The 21,310-nt window shown below is 40.7% G+C and overlaps 1 long non-coding RNA gene across 1 annotated transcript; it reads right to left on the bottom strand.

Moving 5' to 3' along the window:
* Positions 1-1,634: 1,634 nt before the first annotated feature.
* Positions 1,635-21,309, bottom strand: LOC106595941 (uncharacterized). Its single transcript, XR_014382041.1, has 7 exons — positions 21,027-21,309; positions 20,824-20,895; positions 20,515-20,655; positions 4,359-19,777; positions 4,156-4,227; positions 3,847-3,987; positions 1,635-3,109 (listed from the first exon to the last, which is right to left on the bottom strand). It is a non-coding gene; the product is annotated as an uncharacterized LOC106595941 (long non-coding RNA).
* Position 21,310: the final 1 nt, after the last annotated feature.

Raw genomic sequence — 21,310 nt, 5'->3', positions numbered from 1 at the left:
ACAAAACGTTTTGCAAATCCAATCGGTTATCCACGTTGATTAAATGTCATCACGTTGATTTGTTTGCTTGAATTGACGTGGAAACAACGTTGATTCAACCAGTGTGTCACGGTTTCTGTTTCATTTTTGAGTGTGCTCCCTGAGCTTACCGCTGGAGGGCACCCTTACTTTGTTTCTAGTGTCCAGGTTACCCTGATTGTTATCATTGGTTTCACCTGTGTGTTGATTGCCCTCTCGGTTCACCTGTTGACTGGCTATTTAGGTTCCTCTGTGGGCAGATCTCTTTGCTTAGGTCTAATGTTTTAATTAGTGTGCTGGTATGTTTTTGCTTTGTTTTTCTGTGAAGACCTTAGTAAATGTTCTGGATTTACCCTTACCTGCTGTGTTTCTCTGCGTCTGAGTTTATACTAGCATTATTGTCACACAGTGGCCACATGCTCCAGGCTGCAGTAGACTACCTATTTAGCTGCATCTCCAAGTTTCATCACTGCAAGCTAAAAGGCCATACAGTTAAAATGATGCATAAGGTCACAGCATTCCATAAGGTCACAGCATTCCATAAGGTCACAGCAATCCATAAGGTCACAGCATTCCATAAGGTCACAACATCACAGCATTCCATAAGGTCATAGCATTCCATAAGGCCACAACATTCCATAAGGTCACAGCATTCAATAAGGTCACAGCATTCCATAAGGTCACAGCATTCCATAAGGTCACAGCATTCCATAAGGTCACAGCATTCCATAAGGTCACAACATTCCATAAGGTCACAACATTCCATAAGGTCACAGCATTCCATAAGGTCACAGCATTCTGTACTTTACTGTGCGAAAGGGGCACTTGTTGGGTTTTCAGTTTGCTTCCATGACTGGTTTCACATTTGTCTCCAGCATGCCAAAGTAAAAATCATCTAAAACAATCTGTTTGTATTTACAATCCCCTTCTCCAAATAGATTAGAACCTACTCATTTACCTAGTTTGAATTTTGCAACTTAAAAAAAAAACGATTAAACTTTAACCCCAGCCATCTCTTTAAGGATTCACATGTGAGGCCATGTACTAAACAACCAAAGATTTCAAGACCAAAGGCTGGTTTATACTACGGGTGTGTTCGTAAATTTATCTGGAGTGCCAGAGTGTTTTCTGGGCGTAAAGTCAGACCGCTGTCAGATTGTCCCTTCGTAAATTCAGAGTGTTACGCTCTCGGAGTGGTCAGAGCGCTCACTGGCCGAGGAGTAGGGATGATTTGAGCATTCTGACCTAACAACAGCAGTCAAGCACCCAAGCTAACTGGCTAACGTTGGCTATCTTGCTAGCTACCTCCAGACACAAATGAAAGAACAGCTCACTCTGACAATTTTACTCACCCTAGCAGAGCTGGTTAGGCTGTTTTTATGTTATCCAGAGCATTGGTGACTGCAACTGTATTGCTGGAAACAATTTAATGCTTTTTTTGCCAACGTTTACTGACACTGGCCATATTCAGTTGGTGTTGAGCGTTTGTAAATTCGTCAGTTATTCTGTAAGAACAGCAGAAGCCCAATCAGGCTACATATTTTTGTTAATTTGAGAGCAGGGTTTACTGATTTCATGACAGATATGAGAGCAGGGTTTACTGATTCCATGACAGATTGAGACCAGGGTTTACTGATTCCATGACAGATAAGAGAGCAGGGTTTACTGATTCCATGACAGATATGAGAGCAAGGTTTACTGATTCCATGACAGATAAGAGAGCAGGGTTTACTGATTCCATGACAGATTCAGAGCAGGGTTTACTGATTCCATGACAGATAAGAGAGCAGGGTTTACTGATTCCATGACAGATATGAGAGCAGCGTTTACTGATTCCATGACAGATAAGAGAGCAGGGTTTACTGATTCCATGACAGATTCAGAGCAGGGTTTACTGATTCCATGACAGATAAGAGAGCAGGGTTTACTGATTCCATGACAGATAAGAGAGCAGGGTTTACTGATTCCATGACAGATATGAGAGCAGCGTTTACTGATTCCATGACAGATATGAGAGCAGCGTTTACTGATTCCATGACAGATAAGAGAGCAGGGTTTACTGATTCCATGACAGATAAGAGAGCAGGGTTTAATGATTCCATGACAGATAAGAGAGCAGGGTTTACTGATTCCATGACAGATTGAGCCGACAACAATAACAACATTGTTGAGATTAGTAGTGACCAGGGCCCGTAGGAGTGCTGATCTAGCACCAGTTTTTGACTTTTAGATCATAATGATTATATGGACAGATCCTAGATCAGTACTCCTACTCTGAGGTACTTTCTGGATACGGGCTGTGATCTTGGCCAAACTGTGTTGGGTTGACAGTCACTGGATCGGGGTTCTAGTAAGATCACTATGTTTGTTTACGTAAACTATTAATTGATCATGTATATTTGGTGATCTAGTCATTAGTTCTTGTTGCTGATATTCTGAAGGATTTTACAGGGTAGGATGAAGGTCTTTCATTGGCCTGGCCATAACTACTGTCACACAATATCTGAATACTTGGTCAGATGAAATCAGGGAAAGATATTTCTGGATGAATCTCACTTTTAATCCCTTCATGACTAACAGGTTCAGACCCATATCAGGACTGTCTTAACAGAAGTAGGTTAGCACTGGTGATGAATATGAGGGTTTTATCTCTCTTTAAAAATAATCACTATATTCTCTGTTTCTTTTCTCTCTATATTGGGCTTTTATTCACTTCCAAATTATTAATAATTAAAGTTTTATAATTGCATCAAAGAAACATCATCCATCACCAAAGCCCTTCCATCTATACACATTAAAATAGTTTTATCCTCCAAATGTCTTCATAAAAGTAGATCCATAACCTACACATGGTGCCTCCCAGTAAGTCAGGGGCTCCACCAGTTCCTGACCAGTCCTGTTGTAAACCATATCACCGCCCCTGTCAACCCTCCCATGACAATACCCCCAAAACCACCTGTCAGAACCCCCATCAACAACCCCGTCACTATGGCAACGATGAGCTCCAATCTGTCACTGACGATTCTCTGCCTGTCCTCCTTCCTCCACTGGTATCTGTAGCGCTCCCTCTCCTTTACCTCATTGGACCGCACTGCCAAGAGAAAGACACACCCCTCTTTACTCACAGGGGGAAACGGTCACCAACGTGGAAGAGATCTATGATCTTTGAGGGAAGTTAATGAAAAGAACCTCATAAATTCCTAAATGTATTGTACTGTACTGTATTTTACTGTATTATAACTAGGTTGAATAAGTATAATTAAGTAAATGGTGCAGATTATTTATTCAACGTATTTCACAAATCACCGTTAGATGGCGTGCTTTCACTAAAAGACTGAAAATGAGATATTACTATTTACGGAGAAAGAAGTAGCCTAGACACTGATCTGAGGTCAGACTTGGTGTTTTAGTCCTACAAAGGGGGCCTGACAGGATTGGAAAAGTTGGATAAAGACGAAGTAGCCCCAAGACACTGATCTGAGGTCAGATTTGTGTTTTTGGCCTGTAAGTAGGCCCTGACAGGATTGGATAGGTGCAATCAAGGTGTAGAAATGTCCACAGAGCCTTTCAAAGAGTACGGTGGACCTACAGTACAGCTTTAATACAGCTCCTAATGGCTGTCCTGGGATAAGATTACCCTGACTAAATACTAACCAAACCATTAAAGAGTAAGGTGGATCTACAGTACAGCTTTAATACAGGTCCTAATGGCTGTCCTAGGATCATTACCTGACTAAATACTAACCAAACCATTAAAGATCTAAATCATATCAGATATACAGGGGCCAATATGGAATGTAGTATGTTGCTTTATGATGAGTCACTCACCCACTGTAGGTCTCTGAAACACAGGAGTACTCTGTGCAGCTCTGACCAGCTCGTCTTTGTAGGAAGTCAGCAGTTGGCTCTGGACTCTTTCTCCCATGATCCTTTGCTGATACTCCTCTGGGTTCTAACCGGTGGGACTGGCTGATGAGGTGGTAAATGTAGTCATTGGACTTTTTTCTGTTATGTAACATTCTACACGTTGGAGTTTGACCTGAGCAAGGCTCTACAACAGGATATTTAGTGATTTCTCAATCTTTAGTATTTTTTAATATTAGGAAATAAGCAAGTCAAGAATAGTTAAGAACTTACTCTGACACACATCCATCTCAGCTCAGCCGGGGATAAGGAGACTCTCACAACAAGTAATGTTATCACACCACACTGAGGAAGTTATGGAAAACACTATTACTGAATGAGGAAATCACAAACAGTGGTGTTTTAGGGTTTGTGTGTGTGTGTGTGTGTGTGTGTGTAAATTAGCAAGCCATGCAGCAAGTCAACTAAACACTCACCTAATATTCCTATTGCTGTGTGCTCCAGTCCTTCTCTCTATCAGGTGAACCAACACTTGTAGGCTACACACATTCTAGACTGGTGCCGTAGTAAGTATGTGAGGTCAACCTCCCTCCCTTCTGGGTCTCTTACCTCTAAGAATCTAAACGCTGTATTACCTGTGCCAGTTGTCGAGACAACATCAGATAAACACCTGTAAGGACACGCCCCTCTAATGCTCCAGAATGATATGAATATACCATGTCACTACAGAGTTCTCAAACAAACACAAGACCAGATAGCGAGCACGAGGAAAGCAACAAACTAGTCTAACAGGATGTAACGTTACATTTGTTTTCCCTTCATGAATAGGCACCTTGTCTGAAAGGCACTTCCAGATTGTTGAAGGTGTAGTCATAGCTGTACTGTTCGTGTTATTATCCTGTGTTAGTAATGGTTTGTATCTGGCACTAAGCAGGAGTGAACTATGAATGGGTGTGGTGCCTCACAGCTTGGTTTCAGTTCAGGGAAAATATAACTTAAATTACCACCACATTAACTGAGGCAGCAGAGACAGACGGGACAAAGTAACAGGTAGGTGTTGAATGGTTTAGTTTGATGAAATTCGATTTGAATCAAGGATACCTGAACAATGTGTAGGAAAGCATGTTAATGTCTCCAGTACTGCTGTCACAATGGGTTGCTTGTGGATTCCGAAGAGTCAGGCGCAGGAGACAGAAAGATTCCGTTAATGAATTTAATAAAAATATCCACACGGAAAATATGCAAGGTATGGAGTGCAAGGTGTGCAAAAGTAAGGAGGAGGGGCGCCACCTTCCGTAAGTGTCGTGACAACTGCTTTGTAAATGAGTAAAACATGTAGGGGGGGTGTTACTACTATAGACCATAGAAACACATTCATCAATGGCAAAACAGACAGTCAAATATGTATCATAAGAAATAAGGTTTTGAAGTGTCTTTCCTGTATCTAGGAGATATGGAAACATATTTAACCACAAAACTACCTCCATACTTCCTTACATTTTTTAAAAATGGTACCAGTTACTTCAGATGAGTCCACTTATGGGGGCCATAGAGCAAAATACCATTGTGTTTGTGAGAATCTCCCCTTTCCATAGTGTGGTCATATTAGTTTGTAGCCCAAAGCAATGTTTTAGTGAGAAGACCAATTGCCTCATTGTCTGACAAACACCAGATGTGGAAGGCCGATATCGGCGGATGTGGTGGATTGAGACGCAGCCCATGCAACAAAACAGATATTATATCTCTATCTTAAACTGACGGATTTTGATGGGTATTTTTGATTATTTTCCTTAGATTGACGCACGGGTGCATCAATAGACTCATAGTTTATCGTAAAACAGTGTGCTCTGTTTATTCAGTTCTAATTTTATTCTGTTCTTTTATTTGACCTTTATTTAAGTTAAAAACAAATTCTTATTTTCAAAGACAGCCTAGGAACAGTGGGTTAACTGCCTTGTTCAGGGGCAGAACAACAGATTCTTTCCTTGTCAGCTCGGGGATTGGATCTTGCAACCTTTCGGTTACTAAAAACAAAAAAATTATCAAAAATCGAATTTATTTATAAAGCCCTTCTTACATCAGCTGACATCTCAAAGTGCTGTACAGAAACCCAGCCTAATACCCCAAACAGCAAGCAATGCAGGTGTAGAAGCACGGTGGCTAGGAAAAGCTGCAAGCCCAGCTTCAGACTCAATCGTTAGGGTAATTTTAGTGTAAGAAAGGATGAAACAGCGTCTGTGCCACCAGTAAGTACAGATAGTAGTATAAACCCCCTCGCACAGTCCCCGCAGCCGGACAACTTTCTAATGGCTTCTGGAGGGAAACCGCTGTAGGAATGCTCAACCGGTGTCGCTCAATCAGCCGACAGAAACTTTCAACCGGTTCTCCCCATTAACAGCAAGTCGGAGTCAGAGGCCGAGCCTTCTCTGGTCTCTGCTCCTCCTGTTATGGGGTCTGAGACGCCGAAGCCTCCCACCATTAGCTCTGACAAATTGAAAACCCTAGTCATTGGTGACTCCATTACCCGCAGTATTAGACTTAAAAAGAATCATCCAGCGATCGTACACTGTTTACCAGGGGGAAGGGCTACCGACGTAAAGGCTAATCTGAAGATGGTGCTGGCTAAAGCTAAAACTGGAGAGTGTAGAGTATAGGGATATTGTTATCCACGTCAGCACCAACGATGTTAGGATGGAACAGTCAGAGGTCACCAAGCGCAACATAGCTTCAGCGTGTAAATCAGCTAAAAAGATGTGTCGGCATCGAGTAATTGTCTCTGGCCCCCTCCCAGTTAGGGGGAGGGATGAGCTCTACAGCAGAGTCTCACAACTCAATCGCTGGTTGAAAACTGTTTTCTGCCCCTACCAAAAGATAGAATTTGTAGATAATTGCCCCTCTTTCTGGGACTCACCCACAAACAGGACCAAGCCTGGCCCGTTGAGGAGTGACGGATTCCATCCTAGCTGAAGGGGTGCTCTCATCTTATCTATGAACATAGACAGGGCTCTAACTCCCCAAGCTCCACAATGAGATAGGATGCAGGCCAGGCAGCAGGCTGTTAGCCAGCCTGCCAGCTAAGTGGAGTCTGCCACTAGCACAGTCAGTGTAGTCAGCTCAGCTCAGTCAGCCCATTGAGACTGTGTCTGTGCCTCGACCTAGGTTGGGCAAAACTAAACATGTCGGTGTTCGCCTTAGCAATCTCACTGGAATAAAGACCTCCTCCATTCCTGCCATTATTGAAAGAGATTGTGATACCTCACATCTCAAAATAGGGCTACTTAATGTTAGATCCCTCACTTCAAAGGCAGTTGAAGTAATCACTGATCATAATCTTGATGTGATTGGCCTGACTGAAACATGGCTTATGCCTGATGAATTTACTGTGTTAAATGAGGCCTCACCTCCTGGTTACACTAGTGACCATATCCCCGCGCGTCCCGCAAAGGTGGAGGTGTTGCTAAAATTTAAGATAGAAAATTTCAATTTACAAAAAAAATAAATGTTTTTGTCTTTTGAGCTTCTAGTCAAGAAATCTATGCAGCCTACTCAATCACTTGTTATAGCTACTGTTTACAGGCCTCCTGGGCCATATACAGCGTTCCTCACTGAGTTCCCTGAATTCCAATCATACCTTGTAGTCATGGCACATAATATTCTAATTTCTGGTGACTTTAATATTCACATGGAAAAGTCTACAGACCCAGTCCAAAAGGCTTTCGGTTACAAGTCCAACACTCTAACCACTAGGTTACCTGACGCCCCTGTGTTTATTCTGTTCTATGTTTATTCTGTTCTATGTTTATTCTGTTCTATATTCTATGTTTATTCTATTATATGTTTATTCTGTTCTGAGTTTTCTGTACTATTTTCTATGTTTATTCTGTTCTATGTTTATTCTGTTCTATGTTCTATGTTTATTCTGTTCTATGGTAATTCTCTTGTTATCTGTGTTTATTCTTCTTTGTGTTCTAAGTTCTATGTTTATTCTGTTCTATGTTCTATGTTTATTCTGTTCTATGTTTATTCTGTTCTATGGTAATTCTCTTGTGTTCTGTGTTTATTCTTCTTTGTGTTCTAAGTTCTATGTTTATTCTGTTCTATGTTCTATGTTTATTCTGTTCTATGTTTATTCTGTTCTATGGTAATTCTCTTCTGTTCTGTGTTTATTCTTCTTTGTGTTCTATGTTCTATGTTTATTCTGTTCTATGTTTATTCTGTTCTATGGTAATTCTCTTCTGTTCTGTGTTTATTCTTCTTTGTGTTCTAAGTTCTATGTTTATTCTGTTCTATGTTAATTCTGTTCTGTGTTTATTCTTCTTTGTGTTCTAAGTTCTATGTTTATTCTGTTCTATGGTAATTCTCTTCTGTTCTGTGTTTATTCTTCTTTGTGTTCTATGTTTATTCTGTTCTATGTTCTATGTTTATTCTGTTCTATGTTTATTCTGTTCTATGGTAATTCTCTTCTGTTCTGTGTTTATTCTTCTTTGTGTTCTATGTTTATTCTGTTCTATGTTCATTCTGTCCTATTTTCTATGTTTGTTGTGTTCTATGTTCATTGTTTAACCAGTAAATAACATCACTTCATTGTCTAATTTCAATGCTGTATTGTAGACACCCTCTTCATTGAGTTGAATTGAGTTCAGGATAAACAACAGAGGAAAAGTACATCAACATGATGTCTTCAGGTGAGTGCTGTACCGTGATGATTAAAACCCAAACTTCCCTTAGATATGGAAGAGGACAGTTCAGTAGTGATACTCTACTATGGTAGTGTAACAGCTTCCCTATCATAGAGAAGAGGACAGTTCAGTAGAGATACTGTACTATTGTAGTGTAACAGCTTCCCTATCATATGGAAGAGGACAGTTCAGTAGTGATACTGTACTATTGTAGTCCAACAGAATAGGGAACATAAAACTGACAGGGATGCCAAAGTAAAATATAACCACTTGTTTTGTTTTTATTCTTTCAAGTATCAGTAAATGACAGATCTGCTGAATGCTGTTAAATGCAGCAGATTCTAAATGATTAATACTCAGTGTGTGTATGTGTCACAGCTGCTGATAAGCCAGATTGTGAGCCGATGGTGGTTACTGTTGGGTTCTTGACGTTGATCATTGGAATCGCTGTTGGAGTGAAACTGAAGGTGGCCACAGACCGGTTCGTTCAACAACATCTATGGAAGGTTTATGTCTTTGTCCCTGTTTTTGTTGTTGCTTCTATCATGGTGGTTCTGAACTTGAAGAAACAGGAAGTATAGAGGGATACTGAAGCATGACTCCTACAATTAGCAAACACTTCTCTGTCAGTCACACAAAACTATTGAATGAATGACTGATTTGTACATTTGTTATACATAGCAATAAAATACTTTTCCAAAATGCATGTGTCCATTGTTGATGGAAAGGGGTGGCTGGTAACCTAGCTGTTGAGATTGTTGGGCCAGTAACTGAAAGGTCGCTGGTTTGAATCTCCAACCAAGCCAAATGTGAAAAAATCTGCCGATGTGCCCTTGAGCAAGGAACTTAACCCTAATTGCTCTTGTAAATCGCTCTGGATAAGAGCGTCTGCTAAATGACTGAACTGTAAACAACGTTTTGAAAAAGTGATTTATGGTAGGCTAGATGTATTTGTCTAAGATTGTATTTGTCATCCCATTTGAATGTGACTAAGATCCCTTTCCATCTCTGGCCATCTCTGTGTGTACTCGTACTTTTCTTGTACTTTGTCGATGTGTGTGATTTATAATTGTAAGTGCCTTATTGATCAGTTGAAAATGTACTTAATAATATGTTTTTGTAACCAATTGCATGTGTCACTTCAACTCATTTGTTTCTGCTCATCAACATGTCAGTATCTTCTGGGCTGATTAAACCAAATAATAAAACAGATTTTAACTAACGTGGTCTATTATTTTAGATATTGACCTTTGAACTTTGACCCAGTGACTAAAGAGATGTAGTAAATAAAACATATTTAAATTAGAAAAACACATTGGACAACGTTGAGGCCAACACCCCCAGCAGGTAAGAGGGTTCGGTGCATACGTCGTGGGAAGAAGTTATCCACCACCACCCCATGACACCTACCGATTGAGACCCAGGACGGGCCCCCAGTCCACAGGAGATACATGTCTTCAACTTATCAAGTAAGACCCTGACATCAGCTCACCTCAGTGTTCTCAATAAGGGGTTATGACCCTGACATCAGCTCACCTCAGTGTTCTCAATAAGGGGTTATGACCCTGACCTCAGCTCACTTCAGTGTTCTCAATAAGGGGTTATGACCCTGACATCAGATCACCTCAGTGTTCTGAATAAGGGGTTATGACCCTGACATCAGCTCACCTCAGTGTTCTCAATAAGGGGTTATGACCCTGACATCAGCTCACCTCAGTGTTCTCAATAAGGGGTCATGACCCTGACATCAGCTCACCTCAGTGTTCTCAATAAGGGGTTATGACCCTGACATCAGCTCACCTCAGTGTTGTCAATAAGGGGTTATGACCCTGACATCAGCTCACCTCAGTGTTCTCAATAAGGGGTTATGACCCTGACATCAGCTCACCTTCGTGTTCTCAATAAGTGGTTATAGTTTGTACCCACTGCATACATTAATGTCCAGATCGATCTATTTAAGTTTCTTCATAATCTGAGATTGTGTGAGTTCTTTGATAAGAGTGAAACTTCATGACTCCACTTGAAATGTCATCCTCAGTGAGATGTACATTGGTCTATCATGCTAATCAATAGACTTACCTGTCCTACCTTGAGTCAAGGAGGAGATGAAGCCATTAACCCAGCTGAGGTACCTGAGAACTCTGAGAGAACAACATTTAGAGCAAAAAGTTAATTTGTACCTCCCCCCAAACGCAATGCCCCCATAGAAACCTTCTGCAGGATTGTTGAAAATGATGTATGTGACCTACTGAAAGATAAACAGAAACACAAATCCTCTGATAACCTGAGTAGAGACGAGAGAATGGCTCTTAAGGACTGAAAGTCAGATCCTTCCATTATCATAAAATAAATGTTACAAAGGAGGAGGAATTTGTACAAAACAAGTGCAACTATGTGAATGAATGTCGCCGACAATTATCTAAAGGTAACTTCTATCGCAAACTGAATTGTGACCCTAGAATTCCAGCATAATATCTTGTCCACAGTGGAAAGCTGTTTGGAATCAGGACAAATCACCAAAAAAGAAGTTGAATTTCTATGTGTGAAATTTCCCAAGATACCAACTTTCTATACAGTTGCTAAATTACACAAACAAGTGTCTCCTCCTCCTTCAGGTAGACCCATTGTATCAGCAATCAACTCTGTGACATTAAACATTTATACATTTGTTGATTACCACATTAAACCGATGGTTGAGAATCTCCCATCTTATGTCAATGACACTAATCACATGATCTCACTGATAGAGGGCTTAGGAAGGATACCAGAGGGCTTGCAGGCGCTGCAACACTTCCTTCAGCAGAGAAACTCTACCCTTGCTGCATCCAATGATTGCATCTTACAACTTACTGAACTGGTATTATCCAATACTACTTCGTCTTTGAGTCAGACTTTTTCCTTCAAATTCAAGGTGTAGCCATGGCTCCCCCTTTTACCCCAACTATGCAAACCTATATTTGGGACAATTTGAGGAAGCACTCCTTTATAAAACAGAGACACACTCCTTACTTTCTAAAATCCTCCTATGGAAGAGATACATAGATGATGTCTATGTGCTCTGGGAAGGAAGTCAGCAGGAACTAAATTAATTCCAAACTCTACTTAACAAAAGTTCTGAATACCTCAAATTCACCATGCAAACTGATGAGAGAAAAATAAACTACCTGGACTTATGGATCATCAAAGAGAATGATGCATTACACACAGACTTATACACAAAGCCCACAGACCGCAATACCTTGCTATGTGCGGATAGTATGTATCCCATTCACCTCAAGAATGGTCTACCATACAGCCAGTTATGCAGGGTTAAACGAATCTGTGGCCACCAGACAGATTTTGACAGCAATGCTAAAAAGAAAGTCAGATGAATTCAACATGAGAAGCTACAAGGACATAACTCTTGATGCTGCAATGGTGACAATATCTCAAAAACCAAGAGAGGAATTACTAAAAACTCAACCAAAGAAGAAAAACAACGCAACTGTCTTTTGCACTAAGTACACCAAGGGTTCGGAGAAAATGAAATCAATCCTGAGAAAGCACTGGCATATTCTGCAATCAGACAAAACAAATCGCACACCTCTTCAAGGAACCCCCGCTGGTGGTCTATAAGCGTGGTCGCAATATTTGAGATAGCTTAGTGAGATCTGACCTGCCCCTCAGCCCACTCAGACACTCTTGATAACCATTCCAAATGGGAACAACAAATGTGGCTCATACGCACAGTGCAATATCACTATAAAAACATCCTTCTTCAGACACCCACATACAGGTCGAAAAATCCATGTTAGGGGTATCATCCATGTTAGGGGTATCATCTCTGTTAGGGGTGACATCCCTGTTAGGGTTATCATCTCATGCAAGACCAAAGGAGTAATCTATCTCATCACCTGTTCATGTGGAAAAGCCTATGAAGGACAAACAAAGAGACAATTAAAACAACGCATAGCTGAACACCGCAGCTCAATCAGGTGTAAGAACATTGACTATCCAGTAGCAGCTCACTTTGTTGAAGCTAACCAACCAATCTCCTCCCTCAAATACACAGGCATTGAGCATGTTGCTCTACCAAGGAGAGGAGGAAACATGGAGATCCTGCTACTAGAAAGTGAGGCTTACTGGATATCCTCTCTAAAAACATTGACCCCTAGTGGTCTGAATATTGACTTTGATCTCAGGCCCTTCTTATGAACAATTCCCTCTTTTATGAACAAGTTTTATAAATGTATATATTATTTCCTCTCCTTGGTAGAGCAACATGCTCAATGCCTGTGTATTTGAGGGAGGAGATCCATTATGATCCATCACTACTGATAACAGGCCCCATCATGATCCATCACTACTGATAACAAGCCCCATCATGATCCATCACTACTAATAACATGCCCCATCATGATCCATCACTACTGATAACAAGCCCCATCATGATCCATCACTACTGATAACAGGCCCCATCATGATCCATCACTACTGATAACAAGCCCCATCATGATCCATCACTACTAATAACATGCCCCATCATGATCCATCACTACTGATAACAAGCCCCATCATGATCCATCACTACTGATAACAGGCCCCATCATGAACCATCACTACTGATAACAGGCCCCATCATGATCCATCACTACTGATAACAAGCCCCATCATGATCCATCACTACTGATAACAGGCCCCATCATGATCCATCACTACTGATAACAAGCCCCATCATGATCCATCACTACTGATAACAGGCCCCATCATGATCCATCACTACTGATAACAAGCCCCATCATGATCCATCACTACTGATAACAGGCCCCATCATGAACCATCACTACTGATAACAGGCCCCATCATGATCCATCACTACTGATAACAAGCCCCATCATGATCCATCACTACTGATAACAGGCCCCATCATGATCCATCACTACTGATAACAAGCCCCATCATGATCCATCACTACTGATAACAGGCCCATCATGATCCATCACTACTAATAACAGGCCCCATCACTACTGATAACAGGCCCCATCATGATCCATCACTACTGATAACAGGCCCCATCATGATCCATCACTACTCATAACAAGCCCCATCATGATCCATCACTACTGATAACAGGCCCATCATGATCCATCACTACTGATAACAGGCCCCATCATGAACCATCACTACTGATAACAGGCCCCATCACTACTGATAACAGGCCCCATCATGATCCATCACTACTGATAACAGGCCCAATCATGATCCATCACTACTGATAACAGACCCCATCATGAACCATCACTACTGATAACAGGCCCCATCATGATCCATCACTACTGATAACAAGCACCATCATGATCCATCACTACTGATAACAGGCCCAATCATGATCCATCGCTACTGATAACAGACCCCATCATGATCCATCACTACTAATAGCAGGCCACATCGTGATCCATCACTACTGATAACAAACCCCATCACTACTGATAACAGGTCAGTGGATAACAGGCCTAATCACTACTGATAACAGGCCCATCATGATCCATCACTACTGATAACAGGCCCCATCATGATCCATCACTACTAATAACAGGCCCCATCATGATCCATCACTACTGATAGCAGGCCAGTGGATATCCAAAGGAACGTTATATGGCATACATCATGATCCTTCACTTTCAACAACAAAACCATTGGGGGCACCTGGCAGTTATTTTCTTGCTGAATGAGTAAAAAAAAAAAAAAAAAAAAGGTTATAGTTGTCATAGGGACAACACCAATACTCAGTTATGTTAGGATATGTGTTAAGTTAGTAGTTGTCATAGGGACAACACCAGGACTCCAGTGGGTTAACTGACTTCCCTGAGGAAGATGCCATACTTGTTTTGTGTCAGGTTTCCCCTGCAAGTACTATTACATTGAATATGGACTCAAAATCAGTTAAACAATCATATTGAAATGTTAAAAGATTGCCCACCCACCTGTGTCAGGTGATCTGATAAGTAACTTCCAAGAAGCAGTCAAAGGTTGTCTCAGAACATGTTAGGGTATCAATGAAATGCAGGTTGACATTTATTTTCATTCATCTTGACCTGGAGGCAGAACTGAGAGATTTCCGCTAGATGGGTCAGCTGCAAAGTCTAAATTGGCTCTATCGTAAAAAATTATGGAAATAAAAAATTAGCTTTTTGGTCTTAATTTAAGGGTTAGGCATTACGGTTAGCAATGTGTTTAGGGTTATGGTTTGGTTTAAAATCTGATGTTTTGACTTTAGTGTTAAACTGGGGTTAAAGGGGCATTCTGGGGTTGGTACATCTATTTTATTGTATCTGTGATACAGCCATTCGTTATTGAGGATTCAAACTCATAAATGCATCATGAGGCCGATTCAGACTTTTTTACGCGTTTTGATTAAGCACTTCTCAGTATTTGGTATTCAGACTAATCTATTGCAGGTGCATAACAAGGTTTGCAGGTGTGGCTCCCATGCGCACACTAAATACATTTAATGCATTCCCAGAAAACACACCCATTGGATGGCCTACCAACTTGATTAGGGAATTTGTCTTCAATTAATTGTCCTGTTTATTTATTTAAAGCAATACCTTTAGATACTGTACATTTAATTAGAATTTGATTGGCACAAATATTAGAATGTAGCCATCAAATCAACACAATATTAGAATGTAACCTTCAAAACAACACAATATTAGAGTGTAACCTTCAAAACAACACAATATTAGAATGTAGCCATCAAAATAACACAATATTAGAATGTAGCCGTCAAAACAACACAATATCAGAATGTAGCCTATGGAGAATGTGTTCAGAATGGAAACTAATGAAAGGTAGCCATCAAAACAACACAATATTATAATGTAGTTATCAAGGGGCGGCAGGTAGCCTAAATACATTTATTTCAGCGTTGGACTTGTAACCGAAAGGTTGCAAGATTGCAAGATCGAATCCCTGAGCTGACAAGGTACAAATGTGTCGTTCTGCCCCTGAACAAGGCAGTTAACCCACTGTTCCTTGGCCGGCGTTGAAAATAAGAATTGTTCTTAACTGACTTGCCTAGTTAAAAAGATCAAAAATATATTAGAATGTAGTCTATGGAGAATGTCTTCAGAAAGGAGACCAATGAAAGGTAGCCATCAAAACAATACTAGAAGGTAGTCATTAACACAATATTAGAATGTAGCCTATGGAGAATGTCTTCAGAAAGGAGACCAATGAAAGGTAGCCATCAAAACAATACTAGAAGGTAGTCATTAACACAATATTAGAATGTAGTCTATGGAGAATGTCTTCAGAAAGGAGACCAATGAAAGGTAGCCATCAAAACAATACTAGAAGGTAGTCATTAACACAATATTAGAATGTAGTCTATGGAGAATGTCTTCAGAAAGGAGACCAATGAAAGGTAGCCATCAAAACAATACTAGAAGGTAGTCATTAACACAATATTAGAATGTAGTCTATGGAGAATGTCTTCAGAAAGGAGACCAATGAAAGATAGCCATCAAAACAATACTAGAAGGTAGTCATTAACACAATATTAGAATGTAGTCTATGGAGAATGTCTTCAGAAAGGAGACCAATGAAAGGTAGCCATCAAAACAATACTAGAAGGTAGTCATTAACACAATATTAGAATGTAGTCTATGGAGAATGTCTTCAGAAAGGAGACCAATGAAAGGTAGCCATCAAAACAATACTAGAAGGTAGTCATTAACACAATATTAGAATGTAGCCTATGGAGAATGTCTTCAGAAAGGAGACCAATGAAAGGTAGCCATCAAAACAATACTAGAAGGTAGTCATTAACACAATATTAGAATGTAGTCTATGGAGAATGTCTTCAGAAAGGAGACCAATGAAATGTAGCCATCAAAACAACTGACACACGTTCTTCAACCCGTTGGAAGATTAGTGTATGGTGGAAATAGTAAGGTTAAAACATTTTGTGAGTCATCCCCCACTGGGCACAGTCGTACGACAGTTCAATGTCTTGCTTTGATTTACGTTTGATCGAGTTGGCAACTAGCCGTGGATTGGAAGTGAAATCAAGAACAAATGCCACCATGTCATTGGATTTAAGTTAAAAGTTGGGTGAAAGAAAACAACAAAACGTTTTGCAAATCCAATCGGTTATCCACGTTGATTAAATGTCATCACGTTGATTTGTTTGCTTGAATTGACGTGGAAACAACGTTGATTCAACCAGTGTGTCACGGTTTCTGTTTCATTTTTGAGTGTGCTCCCTGAGCTTACCGCTGGAGGGCACCCTTACTTTGTTTCTAGTGTCCAGGTTACCCTGATTGTTATCATTGGTTTCACCTGTGTGTTGATTGCCCTCTCGGTTCACCTGTTGACTGGCTATTTAGGTTCCTCTGTGGGCAGATCTCTTTGCTTAGGTCTAATGTTTTAATTAGTGTGCTGGTATGTTTTTGCTTTGTTTTTCTGTGAAGACCTTAGTAAATGTTCTGGATTTACCCTTACCTGCTGTGTTTCTCTGCGTCTGAGTTTATACTAGCATTATTGTCACACAGTGGCCACATGCTCCAGGCTGCAGTAGACTACCTATTTAGCTGCATCTCCAAGTTTCATCACTGCAAGCTAAAAGGCCATACAGTTAAAATGATGCATAAGGTCACAGCATTCCATAAGGTCACAGCATTCCATAAGGTCACAGCAATCCATAAGGTCACAGCATTCCATAAGGTCACAACATCACAGCATTCCATAAGGTCATAGCATTCCATAAGGCCACAACATTCCATAAGGTCACAGCATTCAATAAGGTCACAGCATTCCATAAGGTCACAGCATTCCATAAGGTCACAGCATTCCATAAGGTCACAGCATTCCATAAGGTCACAACATTCCATAAGGTCACAACATTCCATAAGGTCACAGCATTCCATAAGGTCACAGCATTCTGTACTTTACTGTGCGAAAGGGGCACTTGTTGGGTTTTCAGTTTGCTTCCATGACTGGTTTCACATTTGTCTCCAGCATGCCAAAGTAAAAATCATCTAAAACAATCTGTTTGTATTTACAATCCCCTTCTCCAAATAGATTAGAACCTACTCATTTACCTAGTTTGAATTTTGCAACTTAAAAAAAAAACGATTAAACTTTAACCCCAGCCATCTCTTTAAGGATTCACATGTGAGGCCATGTACTAAACAACCAAAGATTTCAAGACCAAAGGCTGGTTTATACTACGGGTGTGTTCGTAAATTTATCTGGAGTGCCAGAGTGTTTTCTGGGCGTAAAGTCAGACCGCTGTCAGATTGTCCCTTCGTAAATTCAGAGTGTTACGCTCTCGGAGTGGTCAGAGCGCTCACTGGCCGAGGAGTAGGGATGATTTGAGCATTCTGACCTAACAACAGCAGTCAAGCACCCAAGCTAACTGGCTAACGTTGGCTATCTTGCTAGCTACCTCCAGACACAAATGAAAGAACAGCTCACTCTGACAATTTTACTCACCCTAGCAGAGCTGGTTAGGCTGTTTTTATGTTATCCAGAGCATTGGTGACTGCAACTGTATTGCTGGAAACAATTTAATGCTTTTTTTGCCAACGTTTACTGACACTGGCCATATTCAGTTGGTGTTGAGCGTTTGTAAATTCGTCAGTTATTCTGTAAGAACAGCAGAAGCCCAATCAGGCTACATATTTTTGTTAATTTGAGAGCAGGGTTTACTGATTTCATGACAGATATGAGAGCAGGGTTTACTGATTCCATGACAGATTGAGACCAGGGTTTACTGATTCCATGACAGATAAGAGAGCAGGGTTTACTGATTCCATGACAGATATGAGAGCAAGGTTTACTGATTCCATGACAGATAAGAGAGCAGGGTTTACTGATTCCATGACAGATTCAGAGCAGGGTTTACTGATTCCATGACAGATAAGAGAGCAGGGTTTACTGATTCCATGACAGATATGAGAGCAGCGTTTACTGATTCCATGACAGATAAGAGAGCAGGGTTTACTGATTCCATGACAGATTCAGAGCAGGGTTTACTGATTCCATGACAGATAAGAGAGCAGGGTTTACTGATTCCATGACAGATAAGAGAGCAGGGTTTACTGATTCCATGACAGATATGAGAGCAGCGTTTACTGATTCCATGACAGATATGAGAGCAGCGTTTACTGATTCCATGACAGATAAGAGAGCAGGGTTTACTGATTCCATGACAGATAAGAGAGCAGGGTTTAATGATTCCATGACAGATAAGAGAGCAGGGTTTACTGATTCCATGACAGATTGAGCCGACAACAATAACAACATTGTTGAGATTAGTAGTGACCAGGGCCCGTAGGAGTGCTGATCTAGCACCAGTTTTTGACTTTTAGATCATAATGATTATATGGACAGATCCTAGATCAGTACTCCTACTCTGAGGTACTTTCTGGATACGGGCTGTGATCTTGGCCAAACTGTGTTGGGTTGACAGTCACTGGATCGGGGTTCTAGTAAGATCACTATGTTTGTTTACGTAAACTATTAATTGATCATGTATATTTGGTGATCTAGTCATTAGTTCTTGTTGCTGATATTCTGAAGGATTTTACAGGGTAGGATGAAGGTCTTTCATTGGCCTGGCCATAACTACTGTCACACAATATCTGAATACTTGGTCAGATGAAATCAGGGAAAGATATTTCTGGATGAATCTCACTTTTAATCCCTTCATGACTAACAGGTTCAGACCCATATCAGGACTGTCTTAACAGAAGTAGGTTAGCACTGGTGATGAATATGAGGGTTTTATCTCTCTTTAAAAATAATCACTATATTCTCTGTTTCTTTTCTCTCTATATTGGGCTTTTATTCACTTCCAAATTATTAATAATTAAAGTTTTATAATTGCATCAAAGAAACATCATCCATCACCAAAGCCCTTCCATCTATACACATTAAAATAGTTTTATCCTCCAAATGTCTTCATAAAAGTAGATCCATAACCTACACATGGTGCCTCCCAGTAAGTCAGGGGCTCCACCAGTTCCTGACCAGTCCTGTTGTAAACCATATCACCGCCCCTGTCAACCCTCCCATGACAATACCCCCAAAACCACCTGTCAGAACCCCCATCAACAACCCCGTCACTATGGCAACGATGAGCTCCAATCTGTCACTGACGATTCTCTGCCTGTCCTCCTTCCTCCACTGGTATCTGTAGCGCTCCCTCTCCTTTACCTCATTGGACCGCACTGCCAAGAGAAAGACACACCCCTCTTTACTCACAGGGGGAAACGGTCACCAACGTGGAAGAGATCTATGATCTTTGAGGGAAGTTAATGAAAAGAACCTCATAAATTCCTAAATGTATTGTACTGTACTGTATTTTACTGTATTATAACTAGGTTGAATAAGTATAATTAAGTAAATGGTGCAGATTATTTATTCAACGTATTTCACAAATCACCGTTAGATGGCGTGCTTTCACTAAAAGACTGAAAATGAGATATTACTATTTACGGAGAAAGAAGTAGCCTAGACACTGATCTGAGGTCAGACTTGGTGTTTTAGTCCTACAAAGGGGGCCTGACAGGATTGGAAAAGTTGGATAAAGACGAAGTAGCCCCAAGACACTGATCTGAGGTCAGATTTGTGTTTTTGGCCTGTAAGTAGGCCCTGACAGGATTGGATAGGTGCAATCAAGGTGTAGAAATGTCCACAGAGCCTTTCAAAGAGTACGGTGGACCTACAGTACAGCTTTAATACAGCTCCTAATGGCTGTCCTGGGATAAGATTACCCTGACTAAATACTAACCAAACCATTAAAGAGTAAGGTGGATCTACAGTACAGCTTTAATACAGGTCCTAATGGCTGTCCTAGGATCATTACCTGACTAAATACTAACCAAACCATTAAAGATCTAAATCATATCAGATATACAGGGGCCAATATGGAATGTAGTATGTTGCTTTATGATGAGTCACTCACCCACTGTAGGTCTCTGAAACACAGGAGTACTCTGTGCAGCTCTGACCAGCTCGTCTTTGTAGGAAGTCAGCAGTTGGCTCTGGACTCTTTCTCCCATGATCCTTTGCTGATACTCCTCTGGGTTCTAACCGGTGGGACTGGCTGATGAGGTGGTAAATGTAGTCATTGGACTTTTTTCTGTTATGTAACATTCTACACGTTGGAGTTTGACCTGAGCAAGGCTCTACAACAGGATATTTAGTGATTTCTCAATCTTTAGTATTTTTTAATATTAGGAAATAAGCAAGTCAAGAATAGTTAAGAACTTACTCTGACACACATCCATCTCAGCTCAGCCGGGGATAAGGAGACTCTCACAACAAGTAATGTTATCACACCACACTGAGGAAGTTATGGAAAACACTATTACTGAATGAGGAAATCACAAACAGTGGTGTTTTAGGGTTTGTGTGTGTGTGTGTGTGTGTGTGTGTAAATTAGCAAGCCATGCAGCAAGTCAACTAAACACTCACCTAATATTCCTATTGCTGTGTGCTCCAGTCCTTCTCTCTATCAGGTGAACCAACACTTGTAGGCTACACACATTCTAGACTGGTGCCGTAGTAAGTATGTGAGGTCAACCTCCCTCCCTTCTGGGTCTCTTACCTCTAAGAATCTAAACGCTGTATTACCTGTGCCAGTTGTCGAGACAACATCAGATAAACACCTGTAAGGACACGCCCCTCTAATGCTCCAGAATGATATGAATATACCATGTCACTACAGAGTTCTCAAACAAACACAAGACCAGATAGCG

Source organism: Salmo salar, chromosome 02 (genome assembly GCF_965601325.2).
Source record: "Salmo salar chromosome 02, fSalSal1, whole genome shotgun sequence".
Taxonomy (NCBI): domain Eukaryota; kingdom Metazoa; phylum Chordata; class Actinopteri; order Salmoniformes; family Salmonidae; genus Salmo; species Salmo salar.
Note: the sequence above shows the minus strand (reverse complement) of the source record. Positions and strands in the feature narration are given on the sequence as shown.